Below are 17668 nucleotides of genomic sequence, written 5' to 3' on the forward strand. Positions count from 1 at the left end.
GTAAAAATTCACTCATGTGAAATATATCTGAAGAAATACAAATGTAAAACAAAAGATGAAAGATGTCGCACGCCAAACCCATTTTGCATATATTTTAAAAATTGAACAAACCTATACAACATATGTCACTAATAATTGTTTCACACCTACAGCATTCTTCGATTACATCTTTACAGGTAAAAATTCACTGATGTGAAATATATCTGAAAAAAATACAAATGTAAAACAAAAGATGAAAGATGTCGCACGCCAAACCCATTTTGCATATATTTTAAAAGTTGAACAAACCTTCACAACATATGTCACTAATAATTGTTTCACACCTGCAGCATTCTTCGATTACATCTTTAACTGTATGTATGGAACGCCATAACGGTCTTATAGTGTAAATATTTAATGTGCTGCGTAGCTTTGATTTTGTCCTGTCATTTCATCTTTATGTTACGTACAGATGCCTTTATTTCTGACAGTTCATCTTTGTGTTATGTCAAATTAATTAATGGTTTGGTCAATCAATGTGATATGTCATTTTCAAACTTTGTTGTGTGCTATAGGCAATACATTAAACTGGAACTACTATACGATTTGTGAATACCTCCAAATTTTATGATTAACCACTTTTACTTTCTTTCATATGTTGTGTGTATTCTACCTCCAATTCAGTTGATAATTGCATCTTGCCTCAAATGTGATTGTTGTGCTAAATTTTCTAAACGTTATGTTCTGATACATCATACTTAAATGAAATCTTCATAATATTATAGTCTAACGACTTTAGTTTATACATATGTATCTCCAGTGAAAAACATAATACATAATGGTATAGATCATATGCGTTTGAACAATTGGTAATCTCTGTTAGCATTTATTACGTTATGTGCAAATGCCTTTTAAATGTTTTACATTTGTATGTCCAAACACCCAACAGATTAGTTGCAAACACTTATAACCTTTTATATACAAAATGTTAAATTATGCATTAAAGATACTATTTTGGAATACTGTCTGTCAGGTGATATGGAAGATCTTCCTTCTGTTGATTTGTCATGTTATGATCAAACATTTTTTGAATATTGAAAATAAAGATTAGATCTTTTTCCATAATTTACAGCATAAGTAAATGCAAGGAGGAAAAGACTTTCACGCTTAAATTTATAAATAATATTCTACATTTACTATGTTGTTTCTTGTGTACTATTATTTGTCTGTTTGTCTTTTCAATTTTTAGCCATAGCATTGTCAGTTTATTTTCCATTTTATGATTTTGATTGTTCCTCTGGTATCTGTTGCCTCTCTTTTTGACGTCAACAATGATCAGATATTTAATTAATTAGCTTATTTGATAATTTGTTTTTGGTTTGTAAAAATGCAAATGCATGTATAATATAACATTGCATAGTGCATTACAATTATTAAAGTTGATTAAACATTCACAAACATAATCAATGTCTGAATATAAATGGATACCTTTTTTCTTCGTGTATGCAACAGATTGAAACAGAAAATCTAACTACTGTACAATACTAGTTCGTCAATGCAAGAAACTTGCTTTTTGAAAATATTAGTAAAGCCGAAAATTTTGAAATGCGACCCATCGAGGGCATTGCAACTTTTAAAGTTTATTAAACTTTAAAAACTTTAACCAATGTCTGAATACAAAATTATTCTAGCCAAGGGAATCAAAGTGCTATTGCATCATTCATGTATAGACAATGAACTCAGAGCATCATTTTTCCTGTAGCTCAACTATACCAGTGCATTTAAAACGCAATGCAAAAACAATCTTTAAAGAAAATATTAGCGAAAGAGTAGGCAATTGTTAGCATTTGCTTGGTTTGTATCAACAACCTTACACTTGCAGATTTTTACTATTTCGTTGGTTTTTAAAATATCAAAATAAATTTCGAATTCGAGTTTTTTCTTTAAAAAGCCAATACCAAAGTGATTTTGACGCGTTTTCCTTTTCACTATGACAACTGAGTTCAAATTGATCTTTCATACTCTGAACAACTGTGTTTACCAAACATCCCGTGTTTATAGAAGCTTCATCATCAATGAATGTAGGAGATTTAGAATTATTTCATCGTTTTGTTTAAGGGAGTATTCTTTAATGTTAGAATTGTGTTGATCAGTTTTTAGTTTTCAAGTTGTGTTTAGTAGGCTGTTGTTAAGTCATTCCGTCGTTTTTCATTTTTTCGTCATTGTGTGGAACACCACATGCGGGGTGATATTTTGATTTCGCCATTGTGAGATAAGTTGTACAATAATAGAAAAAATAACAAACGAACTTCTTTTTCGCGTCGAATCACGGCGAATCACACTTGACGTCACAGGATGCATTACGTCATTTGAAAAGACGGAACTTAACATATTTTCAGGGGTTAATGGGGCAAGAGAACATGCTTTTCGGACAATACAGTCGTCAAACGTCATAGCAATATCAAACTAGGGAACATGGGAATAAAAAGTTGCTAAGCAGGAGTCAAAAAGGGGGAGTAGCGGTAGTCTTGGAAGTGCAGGTGGAGTCAGAATGGGAGGGGGTTAAAAATTGGATAATCTGGGAAAATGGCTATTTTACTGATTTTCATTTTTAAGAAAATAATGATATATGCACAGAAAAAAAAATGATGATACCTGTGTGAAATATCTGTTGAGATGTTTTCTGGTTAAAAAAAAAACACGCATTGATTGTATAAATGGAGCCTTCAAGTTCATGAAAATGGCAGATGATACAGAAACAGCACAAACACACTTCATTTTTCATGTTATCTTGTTAACATCAATTTGTGTAAATGTCAATACTACATTATTGCTACATATGAATTCAACAAAAGCAAAGTACATGAATTAAAATGGACTAGGGTGCCACAGTTATATTCTATATAATGGTATATTTGGAAATTTCTGAGAAGAAAATGACACCCAAATTTCTTTTAATGTCGAATGGAAATGCTTACCATTCACAAGTAAACATTATTTCTTATTCATTTTCAATGTTGATCCTTTACTAATTGACTTTCATTTTTTTGTGGATAATATTCTTTCATTGCACAAACATTTACCGAATACCCAAGTCCACATTAACTACATCTCTTGTTTTTAAATCTGCTCTATGCAGGTTCATTGTTAAAACTTATAATTATTGTTCATCGTTAGTATTTGTTACAATGTATGTTCAAGAAAGGTAAAAGGGCTATTTTGAAGTGTCTCAAAACAGGTTTTCAGTCATTATGAGTTCTAGTAATAATTGTTAAAAGTCAATACGTTTAACAAAGATGTCAGTTTGTATGCGTGTTTTATACTTGTTAACTTGCAGATGTATTATTAACCACACGACACTTTTTTAGAATTTGTAGAATCATTAATATAATGTTGTTTATATATACATGATATATGCGATGTTAAGCAGCAGATTATGGACAGTACACGTTCTGTCGTGATATATATATAGTACCGACAACAAACTATTACATGCCCCGCTGCTAAAGTTGCTGTTTTTTTAAAAAAGTGGATAAATCATATATAATAACAACGCAATAATGCAAACAGATAACATGCAAGGCCAACATTAAAAATATCTTTGTTTCCCCTCCCCGACTGAGGTTATCAGGGTATGGGTAGGTAGGTAGGCAAATTATTTTATTTCATTTCTTGATATAATTGTTCTATATTGAATTTTTACAGAATTCAACAGGTAAGATAAGATAAGTCAAGAACAGTGGGTATAACCTGTATTCAGTGTACACCCCAGTTTTCTGATGTTTAAAACAGTATACAGGGACCTCCTTTTTCCTATTCATTTTATGGTATGAAATCTACAAAAGCACATATCCTTCATATGAACACTAAAGATTGAGCAACATGAACTCCAAACTTGGGGCGATATCGGGTGCTGCAGAAGGGTAAGCAGATCATGCTTCACATGTGGCATTCGTCGTGTTGCTCAATAAATGTTTTCAAAAAGAAAGCTTTATGATCGTTGTATTGTACCGTTATTTATATTTGTTAAAACAAGTATAATCAACGCCATGGATAGACAATTAATCATAATTTATTAATGCACGAATATTTTCAATTTTGAGGTAAATGACATGTTACAAAACTATATATACAATGATTGCTAATAATAATCAAACAGACAAAAAAATACACATATTTTCGTATGCAACCGGACGTACTTTAATTAAATAGTAAATGTCCGACAGCTAAGAGAACAACCGATAAATAATAAAGGAATAAAAAAATGCAAATACAACGAATTGAGGGAAAGTTGTCAAAATATAAAGAACACAGAAATTATTAGAGTTTACGATAAAGATAAGATAACTTACCAATATTTAAAAATAAAATAAATAATGAAACATTAAGAATAGAAACATTTAGATTTAACATACAAATAAACAATGCAAATTAAAAAATAAAGACCAGAGAAAGTATTTACATGTAATTAGTAGATTTTTCACATGATCTGTAACATATTTGTGAATAATTATGATAATTATTGACTTTTTTCTACAACATTTGTTGAGAAAATACAATGTCTCATGTTTATATAAAATATGAATATGCTATAGTATACAAATGAACATTTAACTTTGATGAATTTTGGTATTTGAATGGTTTTCTATGCATGTATTGAAGATGTCGACTTAATAGCCTTTTCAACATAATTGTGTGTGTTGACTTCACTTCATCTCTAAGATATCGTACACTGACTGGTTATTTTGTCGGTGTTATTTATTTCCATACACGCAAAGATCAATATCTACACTTCCAAATGCAAACAATACATGTACATAGCAGATCAATGCTGTGTAATACATTTTTATTCTTTAAATATAGATAGAAAATAAAACTCATATGAACTGAAAAAATGATAAGAATTCTGATTCTGAGCACGATCATTGTATGACTACTAGATGGTCAAATCACGTGGAGACCTAAAATATATATAAACGGCACTCGCTGAGGCGAATATCGTTTGATAGCCATACCTGTTATATGTGTTAATTATTTACAATTCAGATAAATAGATACATTTTGCATTATACTTAATCAGTTATATACATTTATATGTCGTAATCATCAATAATCAAAGGAAAAAAAAGTGCGTCCATTATTTGTTTTTGAATTTGAAACATCTTTTTGTTCTTAAATTAAAATCTTGTATATATTTGCTTAACACCACAACCACGACTTACTGTCGTAGGTGATGTACAATGATTTTCAATGGTTTACAAGATATATGGACTAGGTATAATATAACTTTTCATTTCGTTTATATCTGTCATTTTTGTTTTTGCACCAAGAGATTCCTTTTCAAGAATTTCAAATAAAACCTGCCAAAAACAATACCTAAAAAAGTAGAAATATATGATATGATCAAATAAATCAATGGTCCGGGATTTGAATATAATTCTTAAACAATTTTAAAATCTGCAGAAACAATACTTTCATGTAATTGTAAAGGAGGAACATCATAGAAGTACACGGTACCTATAAAGTACTTTACACTGTTATTGCATTATTGGAATTTTGTCACGTTGTACAACTGGAAGTATTTACATTCAAATACCAAAATCCTCAAAGTTAAATGTTCATTTGTATAATATAGCATATTCATATTTTATGCAGGTTTCATATAAACATGAGACATTGTACTTTCTCAACAAATTTTGCAGACAAATAAAGTCAATAATCATCATGATTATTCACAAATATGTTACAGAACATTTAAAACATAAAATATGAATATGCTATATTATACAAATGAACATTTAACTTTGAGGATTTTGGTATTTGAATGGTTTTGTATGCATGTACTGAAGATGTCGACTTAATAACCTTGTCAACATAATTGTGTGTGTTTTGTTCACTTTATCTCTAAGATATCGTGCGTTGACTGGTTATCTTGTCGGTTAATACATTTTGATTCTTTAAATATAGGTAGAAAATAAAACTCACACGAACTAAAATAATTATAAGACTTCTGATATTGAGCACGATCATTGCATGACTACTAGATGGTCAAGTCATGTGGAGACCTACGATATAAATTAACGGCACTCGCTGAGGCGAATATCGTTTAATAGCCATACCTGTTATATGTGTTAGTTATTTACAATAGAGATTAATAAATACATTTTGCATTATACTTAATATATAGTTTTATACATTTATATGTCGTAATCATTAATATTTTGAGAGAAAAAAAGTTCGTTTATTATTTGTTTTGAATTTAAAACATCTTTTTGTTATTAAACTAACAATAAGTATAGATCTGCTTTACATCACAACCACGAGTTACACCCGTAAGTGTTGTACAAGGATTTTCAAAGGTTTAAAAGATTTATGGACTAGGTATTACAAACTTTTCATTTCAGTTATAGCTGGGAGTGTTTTGCATCAAAAGAGTCCCTTTTCAAGAATTTCAAATTAGTCCTGCCAATAACAATACTTAAATAAATAGGAATATATGATATAATCATATTGACCAACAGTCCGGGATTTGAATGATTCTTGATCAATTAAAAAAATCTGCAGAAACAATAAAGGACGTCTCCGGGTGCGGGAATTTCTCGCTACATTGAAGACCTATTTGTGAATTTCTGCTGTTGTCTGTTCTATGGTCGCTCGGGTTGTTGTCTCTTCGACATATTCCCTATTCCCATTCTCAATGTTATTAATAGCAAAGGAGAAACAACATACAAGTACGGGGTACCTATAAAGTACTTTAAAATGTAATTGCATTATTAGAATTTTGTCTAGTTGTAAAACCGGAAATATTTACATATAATTAGTAGAATTTTTAAATGTCCTGTAACATACATTTGTGAATAAATATGATAATAATTTACTGTATTTGTCTGAAAATTTGTTGAAAAAGTACAATATCTCATGTTTATATGAAGTATGAATATGCTATAGTATACAAATGAACATTTAACTTTTATAAATTTTGGTATTTGAACGGTGTTCTACGCGTGTACTAAAGATCATAATTTATTAACCTTGTTACGTAAAATTGTGAGTGTTGACTTCACTTCATCTTTAAGATACCGTTCACTGACTGTTGATCATTTCCGTGTTCTTTTCCCCTTACATGCAGAGAACAATATCAACAATTCCAAATGCAAACAATACATGTATATAGCAGCTCAATGTTACTTTGTGCAATTCGAATCATTGTATATAGCTAGAAAATAAAACTCATATTAACTGAAAACATAAAAGGACTTCTTATTTTTAGCACGATCATTGCATGAATATTTGTTGTATACCAAGAGACCCATACGATGGCCGTAACAAGAAATGAGTTGTACTGATATTAATTATTATTTTTTATTCAATCTCATCTTCAACGCATGATAGAGGTTATTTACATGTACTTCATATTCTATAATCGGACAAATCGATTCAATACTAAACAGAAGATTTCATAATTCATTAGCATGTTTATATCATGTATATCAATGTTTAATTCCACCTGGATTAAATGCATCCCACAATTAAAGTCATATTTAAAAACAAATCTACGTAATCAATAGGGTTTGGGTGTTGTTTAAACGTTTTGACTCATTCCAAATATCTTAATTAATATTAGTTTGTTGTACATGCAGTACAAAAACCATACATTAAATGCGCTTGTAAACTTATTAATCATAAAACAATAACAAAATGGTAACCTTTAGATTTTCATGTTACATACTCGAGCCAATCGTACCAGTGAAGATACATAAATACCGGTAGGTTGTGACAAGGGAACGTCACCATCTATAGATGGATAACTAATGATAGGAAAAGAAAAATCATCTCTTTTATCATAAATATGTGTATTAAGCTTTCCGTTAATGATATAGATATCAATATCGAGATAGAGCAGAGGTCATTGTATGTATTAGCTTCATTTAAAGTAAGTTCAACAGGATATTTTTGTAGTATACATACTAAAATCGTAATTATTGACAACCAGTATATCATCAAAATATCCAAAAATATCATTAAATTTTTGTAGCAAATGTTTTGCGATGGGTCTTTGCTGATTTACGTCAGGAATGAGACTCATAGCAATACAAAAAAAAAACACGTCCACAATTACACAGTAAGACCCTTATTTGAATTCCATTAACTTGATTATCAAAAGCGAACACAGATGACTTGTGCACGGTAGGACCCTTATTTGAATTCCAATAACTTGATGATATATGGAATCTCCAAAGCAAACACAAATGCTATCTAGTCAAAACATGAAGGGCGGTTATAAAATCAAAACATGTCCCATTGACATAGTTCTTTTGTTTATTGCTACTAAAAATGACATAAAAGAATTTTAACATATGTTATCACATTCTAGCTTTTTAAATACCCATTTAATTAGGTGTGTGATTTTTTTCTTAATGAGAATATGAGGCAAAGGGGTATATAGAGTTTTTGACGCTCAATAAGTAATAAATTAAATTACTTTCAAAGGCATTACTTATACAAATATTTGAAAAAATTCTTATATGGTCATTTTTAAAAATTTCCTGTTACAACACAAATTTTCGACAACCAAGGATTTTCTTATCCCAAGAATAGATTACCTTAGCTTGTTTAAAACTTATAGTTTTATTGATTATTTGACCAATACAACAGTCCATTTATGAATTTTTCTTGTGGAACAAATCTAAGAAGAAAAGAATGATCAGATAATTAATTAATATATTATGTAATGCACTTATGTATAGCTGTATAAGAGGGTCGCAAAAAAATAGAGGGACAGTCAAACTCATAAATCGAGAAAAAAAAATGAAAAGGACAAACAGACAAACAATAGTACACATGACACAACATAGAAAACTAAAGAATAAACAACACGAACCCTACCACAAACCAGGGGTGATCGCATGTGATCCGGAAGGAAGGGTAAGCAGATCCTGTTCTTCATGTCGCACCGATCGTGTTGCTTATAAGATAACAAATCCGGTCTAATAGTCTTATTCGGTAGGACACATTGATGAAAGGGAAGGTGATTGAAGTTACGATGTAAGGAACATATTTTGTAAAACTGCACATCTATGTATCCTCCAGTGCATTGCAATTTTTGTATTTGATTAAATTTTATTATTAAATTGTTCCAATGAATTACATTGATTTCCCAGTAAAATAAAAACCGATAATTTCACATGTGAAACAATCATGGTTATTTCACTCTCTGACGTCATACAACAATAGGCGTTCTCAAGACGTCGATAACGGCGGATCAAAACAAATTGCAAATGCGTCGAAAAAAGATTTATTGTCTTACATATTTTACATTAATTTAAAAAAAAAATCCATTTGCCAATGTAATAAAGAGAATAACTTAGTAAAGAATGCAAATATAAAAAAATATTCAACTCGTGACCGCACAACACTGATAATTAACTCATTGAGTGAATTAATGTGGGGTTCGGTCACACGTTGAATATTTTTCTCTACTTGAATTCTTCGATTAGTAATTCTATAGCAATCTTTAAAAGTGTCTGAATACAATTCGTGGTTACTTTTTCTCTACATATGCAACAGATTGAAACAATGTATCTAAATATAGCTTTCAACGTGGTAAAACGTGTTCGTTTATAACAGGACAAACTCGCGATCAATACTACGTATACATATATATATATATATATATATATATATATATCTATACGTTCATAATTACATTACTTACAATTTACATGTTCTGAACAGAACACCAAGATGAAATTTGTATTTGTACTTGCCAATTTCATTGTTTGTGCTGCAGCAGTGACAGTTCTTAAAGTTAAAAGTAAGACATCTTTATCGTTATTTGAAAATATATTATTTTTTTTTAATACAATGGACAAGAATTTTCTGTTGTCTTATTGTTTTCTTCAAATTTGTGATGTGTTTTTATACATTAATGCAGAATCAAAGTATAGTTATGTATGTAAAATAAAGTTTAACTTTTTTTAGTTTTAGTTTTTTCGAGTTGATTACAGTTTGGTTTTTAATACAAATGACAGCATTTAGATACGTTTTTTTCAATCTAATTTTATACGAATTTGTTTAGTTTGATCTGTTTTTAACAACCTATGATAACAAGTAGTCAGGCCTACTTGATTTTTTAAATTTTGAATAGTCAGTAAACGAGTATATTTTCTAATATATACTTTTCGTATTTTCTAAAATCAATTAATTTCTGTTTGTTCTTATTGCGCATATCAACAGCTATAAAACTAGCATATAAATAAATAATAAAAAATATAGATTGACTGGATCAAATTTAAAAAAAAAAGTTGTTCAGGAAATGTTAAAAAGAAAAGATCAAAAACGAACAAACGATTGATATCAACTGTCATATTCCTGATTTGAAACAGTAAAACATGATCGATTTAACTTGGATTTATTGCTTATTTGCTTCGATAACAGTCAAACATGCATCCATTGTATTGAACAAAACTAAAAGACATAATAAGTTAAAAGTGACATTGTGTTATAACTAACAGTTAACCATTCCATAGGAATGTAGACACAGTGTACAATTAAGAATAACAGTATTTTTTTCTATATTTTCTATAATTAAATAACGGATTATAAAAAAATAGAAATTATATTTGTATCAATTGCATATCTAGATACACGTCAATGCAAAGCTAAAGGTGGAATGTGTAAACAAACGTGTGCTGTAGATGAAGAAGACACAGGTTCATGTTGCCGCAATAGTAATAGATGTTGCCAGACGCCTACATGTATTGGTACGTACAAATGTTACACAGGTTCATGCTGCAATAGTGATATACGTTGCTTACCGCCTACATTTTATGGTATGTAACATAGGTTCATGCTGCAATAGTGATATAAGTTGATAGCCGCCTACATATTATGGTGTGTAACACAGGTTCATGCTGCAATAGGGATATAGGTTGATTGTCGCCTACATATTATGGTGTTATACACAGGTTCATGCTGCAATAGTGATATAAGTTGATTGCCGCCTACATGTTATGGTATGAAAACCGCGTACACATATTACTGTTGATTGATTGTGATTTGTTGATTGAAACGAAAAACAGTTTTGAAGACTAAGGGATACAGTGCGAAATGTCGAACGAATTACTCCTTTTCTGCAAGTGGTATGCAGACTTTAGCAAAATCACGAAAACAACTTATTCAACAACACGTCAAATATAGAGATCGGATTAAGGTCAACGTATATTTACCTTCATTCATTAACATTGTTACCATCAATAAAGAAAAAATCCACTGTTCATGATATTTTTTGGTCGTACTTTATCATGTTTATTGATCAACAGAAATTATTTTTTTTTATTTAGATAATTTGGTGTTTATTGACGACCTTTACATCGTTAATGGCTCTACTATTTCTTTGCAATTTCTACAACTTCAAAGATATCAAGTTTTAATTTATTTCATGAAAATCTGTCTTTTGTTTTTGAATATTAGTTATTTTTCATGACTTGGATTCTTTGTAATACACGTCTGTCCAAACATCGTTTAATTTATAAACATTTTATCACGAAGTAACAATAATGGTCAGGAATTTGTACAATTGGTAATTTTCTAAAATAAATTAAAATAACTGCGATTTTTTTTACAAGACAATAAAAGCAAACGCAGATGTGTTTTTAAGGTATAAATAATACTTTATTTTTAGGTTTAAATGTAAAAAAAAAAGTTCATGAAAACTACATGTTAGATATTTGTAATGATACTTTTCTTTGCGTGAAATCCTAGAATTAGTGCAACTCATTTATAATATATTATGACCATTGTCTTGTCTTTCTTATCTATTCTAAGACACGCTTCAGTATGCCCAGTGTAAAGCTAAAAACGGAGATATTAAACCTGTGTGTGATGTTAATGAACAAGATACAGGCATAGGCCCTTTTTGCAATACAAACAGATGTTGTCAGCCGCCTACATGCATTGGTATGTAACAAATATCTTACCCGTTGTATAGTTTAGTAAGTCGCTTTAACTTTTTGAAACAAACAATGTGCCGGAAAATGTAATTAACATGTCACTTCCATACATCTAGGTAAGTAAAATGTGTGTCACAACTACTAGTTCTGTTTTGACGATTTGTTTACCTTTTTTAATAAGAAATTATCAGAAAATTTCAGGATTGTTACTTCTTATATAGACGTAGGAAGATAAGATATGAGTGTCAATGAGACAAATCTCCATCCACGTAACAAATTAATAAAGAGAAACTATTAACGGTCAAGGTACGGCCTTCAACATAGAGCATATATGTTTGCTATTTAAAAACAAGCGCGAGGTTTGACTAGCCGCAAAACCAGGTTCAACACACCATTTGTTTTATTAAAATGTCCTGTACCAATTCAAGAAAATGGGTATTGTTATATTATAGTTCATTTCTGTGTGTATGACATTTTTGTGTTGTGTTTATGTTGTGTCATAGTTCTCCTTTAATATTTGATGTCTTTCCCTGAGTTTTACTTAGTAACCCTGATTTTTTTTTTCTTATTCGATTGATGAATTTTGAACAGCGGTATTTTGCTGTTGCCTTTATTTGAGTAGTGAAAAGATAGACAAACATAACAATTTAAAGACGTGTTAATTAATACCAAAACACATTTCATATTCTTTTACAGATTGCAACTGTCGTAAGTTCTCGTATTAATTATAACCTAAAAAACACCACACGTTTGATCATTTCATCTAAAAACTTTGATCACACTTAACCTATTGTATAAATATAGATTCTCCCATTGCATCGAATATGATACAAGACAGATATTTTTTTATTTTATTTTAAAAGCAAGGCTCGACGAGTGATTTAATGGTAAATTTTAACTTTCGAGAGTGGATACATATCGTACTGTACAAGGTTTGATGATGGAATCTGTTTCTCATATGATTTTAGACAATAAGCAGAAATCTTACTTCTTCTTTTCGAACTACCTACAAAAAGCTGCGTTCTATCTATGTAATGTCATGAGGCATTGTCGTCACAATAGACATTTCAGAGGAGAGTAAGTTAATAGGACGTCATAATCAAATTCAGACCAGTGAATAACTCAGATTGACAAGTCGATTAAATAATGATAATGAACGGGTCAGGAAAAGGATAAATCGAGTAAGAATGAGATAAATATTGTCTCTTAACCTTGAGGTCATGATTTCGAACCCGCATGTGTTACGTCTTCCTTGGTAATAATTGTCAGTTTTCTTGCCAAAGATCGTGGGTTCTTTCCGTGAACAGTGCTTTCTTCTTCAATAAAAATTTACCGTCTAGAAAAAGCCATTATCATTGTTACATCAATAAAAAAAAACTCAATAATACTATATTTGAACAAGGCTAGAATCATTCCATATGAGTCAATTTGATGCAATGGTAATGCAACAATATTTAATGCTGATTGCGCTGCAAACAGGCTTGTTTGGTGAAGGCACTAACACATTAAATTAAATTATCACGCGTATGAGAGGCTCTTCCGTATATTTCGAACAATCTAACACAAACAAATAAAAGTCCAAACAGGACAGGTAGAACCATTAAAACCCCTCACTTGACCAGAGGAATATAACAGTACACATTAGATTCACAATGAACTTGCTTATACGGAAAGTTTGTGAAGGTAGAATCAGCTGTTGGTTGGATACTGATGCAACGAAGACAAGACCAACAGTTATAACAAAAGACAAAATACACTGAAAGGTTTAATAAAGCCTCGAAATAATTTTTTTATTCCATTGTATAATTTTATGTTCAAGATTAACGAGTAAGAGTTAAAAAAAAGCTTGTTTTGTATTGATAAGTTTTTTCTCTGTTAGATACATTATTATTACAGGCTGTTGACCACATTTCATTTTTTCTTTAAATTAATTTTTTTTTTAAAAGAAAACGGTAACAACGTTACACACATAAAGTTTGGTATTCAACATGCTATAACATATTAAAAGATGGTTTTCATAAAAATGGAAAGATGGTCTAATTTGTTCCCATGATTTCATAAGATGAAAAGTAGTCCCTTATCTTTTAAAAACAACCATCTATTTAGATACAAGAATTCTACTAATAAACATCTGACTTATTTACTATGACAGTTACATGTGGTGGAATATTTAATGGACCAGTTGGAAGTTTCACGTCACCGAACTATCCTTCTATGTATTGTAATAATCAAAATTGTTATTACACTATCACAGTTGCAGAAGGTTTAAAAGTAATGCTGAACTTCACTTACTTTCATTTAGAGTCGGGAAGACGCGATACCGGCGGTCTGCCTTATGACTTTGTGCAGGTATATACATATTCAAATGATTATAAAAATATTTAAAACATGCTGTTTAAGTTATATAATTGTATTCATGTATGTTTTGGGGATTCTAAACATTGATAGAAGACTTGTTTGCCAACACATGTTTTATTTCTTTTTGCCGTATTTTTCTTTCTTTAAAAATTGTTTTATACAAATAAAAACAGAATAATCAAACCTAAAATCAAAATTAAAATTAAAAGTCGAAAAAAATAGGTTATTGTAGTTAAAGCCGTCATCTTAAAAAAAAACCAGCAACGAATTATAAAAAAAGTATGCAAAACCAGACACAGAAAGTAACAAATAAGAAGCATGCATCATTATAAATTATAGGTTGATCTCAGATACACTGGAAAGGAAATAAAGCAGACCAAGTTCATTTATTGGTACACGTCTCGATAGTCAATGCAATGTACAGTCGACTATATGTACTTCATAGTAAGCAACATATTTATTGTAATGAAAAATCAATATCAATGCTCTGTTTTACATTATGTTATCGTCCAGTGGACAGTAGATGTAATGTGATACTAAAACATCATTATCTATTTATAATAAATGATTTTGATTAGATATATGATGGTGAGGTTAAAGCCGGAGCATTACTAGGTACTTTGTTTTCCGGTCCTTTTAAAGGAAAAGAATTTACTTCCACTTCCAATAAGATGATCATTCACTTCGTAACTGATGGTGCAGTCCAAAAACCTGGGTTCAGTGTTAGTTATAAAACCTTACAGTAAGTGACAGCTTATCCTATCAAATGCATGATATACACATTCAAATCAAATAGTTATATAAAAACCAGAAGCAGACTGAGCATAACGAACCAGAAAAAATCAATAAGCTTCAGAATCCATGAGCATTAGAAGGTTGTGTCGTCCTGATTGTGCCAAAGTATCGAATATCGTATAAAGTACTAAAACGTATCTCACAAGAGTAACTCGTGCCGTCAATATCATAATATTTGTTTTGTTCTTCTACTGAAAACATATATCAATGTAGAATTATACCTATCTTGTAATTAAAGTAAAAGTGAGGCAAACTATACCAAAGGGACATTCTTACTCATAAGTCGGATATAAACTGTCAACGCTATGAGCACACAAACGAACCCCAAAGGGACATTCTTATTCATAAGTCGGATATAAACTGTCAACGCTATGAGCACACAAACGAACCCCAAAGGGACATTCTTATTCATAAGTCGGATATAAACTGTCAACGCTATGAGCACACAAACGAACCCCAAAGGGACATTCTTACTCATAAGTCGGATATAAACTGTCAACGCTATGAGCACACAAACGAACCCCAAAGGGACATTCTTACTCATAAGTCGGATATAAACTGTCAACGCTATGAGCACACAAACGAACCCCAAAGGGACATTCTTATTCATAAGTCGGATATAAACTGTCAACGCTATGAGCACACAAACGAACCCCAAAGGGACATTCTTACTCATAAGTCGGATATAAACTGTCAACGCTATGAGCACACAAACGAACCCCAAAGGGACATTCTTATTCATAAGTCGGATATAAACTGTCAACGCTATGAGCACACAAACGAACCCCAAAGGGACATTCTTACTCATAAGTCGGATATAAACTGTCAATGCTATGAGCACACAAACGAACCCCAAAGGGACATTCTTATTCATAAGTCGGATATAAACTGTCAACGCTAGGAGCACACAAACGAACCCCAAAGGGACATTCTTACTCATAAGTCGGATATAAACTGTCAACGCTATGAGCACACACACGAACCCCAAAGGGACATTCTTACTCATAAGTTGGATATAAACTGTCAACGCTATGAGCACACAAACGAACAACAGACAAACAATAGAAAACTAAAAACAATATATGGAACAGAATGTTATCAATTATTATTATTTCTGAAGTATATCCATTTTAATTGCAATGTATGTTTCTTTTGCAGATGATTCTCCTACATAAAATGCACCAAGTGGAAATAATACCAGAAAGGAGTTAAAGGAAATCGTATCCTGCATCATACTTTGTTATTCATTATCAACAGTTGGAACTTTTTAGTTTTGGTTTTGAACATCATTAAAGATTTAAAAAAAATGATGGTTAAACATACTCCAAAAACGGTTTTAAGTTATACTTAGAAAAAGAACCAAAAATATCCCCATATACAATTTCGTCCCGAAATTGATAAAGGTTATCAGAGGTACCCTGCTTATAAAAAAGAACTAAATATACCAGAGACATAGTGAAAGTCATAGCTCGAAAAAAAAAATGTCAACGCTATGGATAACAAACACAGTAGACGCAGTCATGGTCATCGTCATTTTACATCACCTTCTCTGCATGATGTCTCTATTAATGACTTGCTGCCATTCATACAAAAGCCGTTAGGTATTCATCACATTCGCACGAAACTTTATTCATTACCCCTTCCAAACTTCATTCTCTGTTCAATTTATGTTTGGAATCCACTGTTACAAACCCTCATTTAAACCAATACAAACTTCAAGCTATAATTTCGGATACTGCAAGTCACAGACTTTTTAAGCCAGTTCGCATTGGAAAAGATGAAAAAGAGAAAATATCTTTTCTAAATCTTTCCTTTGCCAACAAAGGTCTCGATGGCGTCAACCTAAGCAATATCCGTCATCATAAATTGGTTCAATCGAAAATACCTCCTTATTTCAAAGACCAGTCTGTACCAATAATTTGGACTTTTGATTTTGCCTTTTGATTTTTCCTCGGAGATTAGTATTTTTTTTTTTTTTCTTTTTCTTATACCTATACCAAACCTATTGCAACTAGAATTTTCAATTACAAACGTGTTTTGCAGGATCTCAATATTGACGACTTCAAGTCTAAACCTCCTGATTGCACTTGTGCTAGTTCCCAATTCACATATAATCCTGCTGGCCACGTTATTACCGGTGACCTTAACATTGTTAATAACACTTCTCTACGAAATGTGTTATCGAAAGGTCCGAAATATCGTGAGCCTAAATCCATCAATTGGAAATACAACTTTAAAATTTTGATGGTTCAGTCGAGGATTATGCAAGGCAATGGGCTAAGCGCGAGAAGGAAGACGTAGACACTATATCCGAATGGATTAAGGCAGTGAGGTCGATAATACAAATCAGAATTAAGAAACTGAATGGGTTCATCAATGCCCATGCTACGTCAATCTTTAAAGACCCAATTGTTGCAAAACACCTATCCGACCTCCATGATAAATGTTGTTGTCCCCGCGCAGACAAAGCCCCAAATAACATCGTTTTTGTCTGTAAAAGTCATTACATTAATTGCTTGATAAACGAATTAGGTATAGACAATTCACTTGGAAACACAACATATACCCTCACGACACTTACCAAA

This window comes from Mytilus galloprovincialis, chromosome 14, assembly GCF_965363235.1.
Source record: "Mytilus galloprovincialis chromosome 14, xbMytGall1.hap1.1, whole genome shotgun sequence".
NCBI classification, from domain to species: Eukaryota; Metazoa; Mollusca; class Bivalvia; order Mytilida; family Mytilidae; genus Mytilus; species Mytilus galloprovincialis.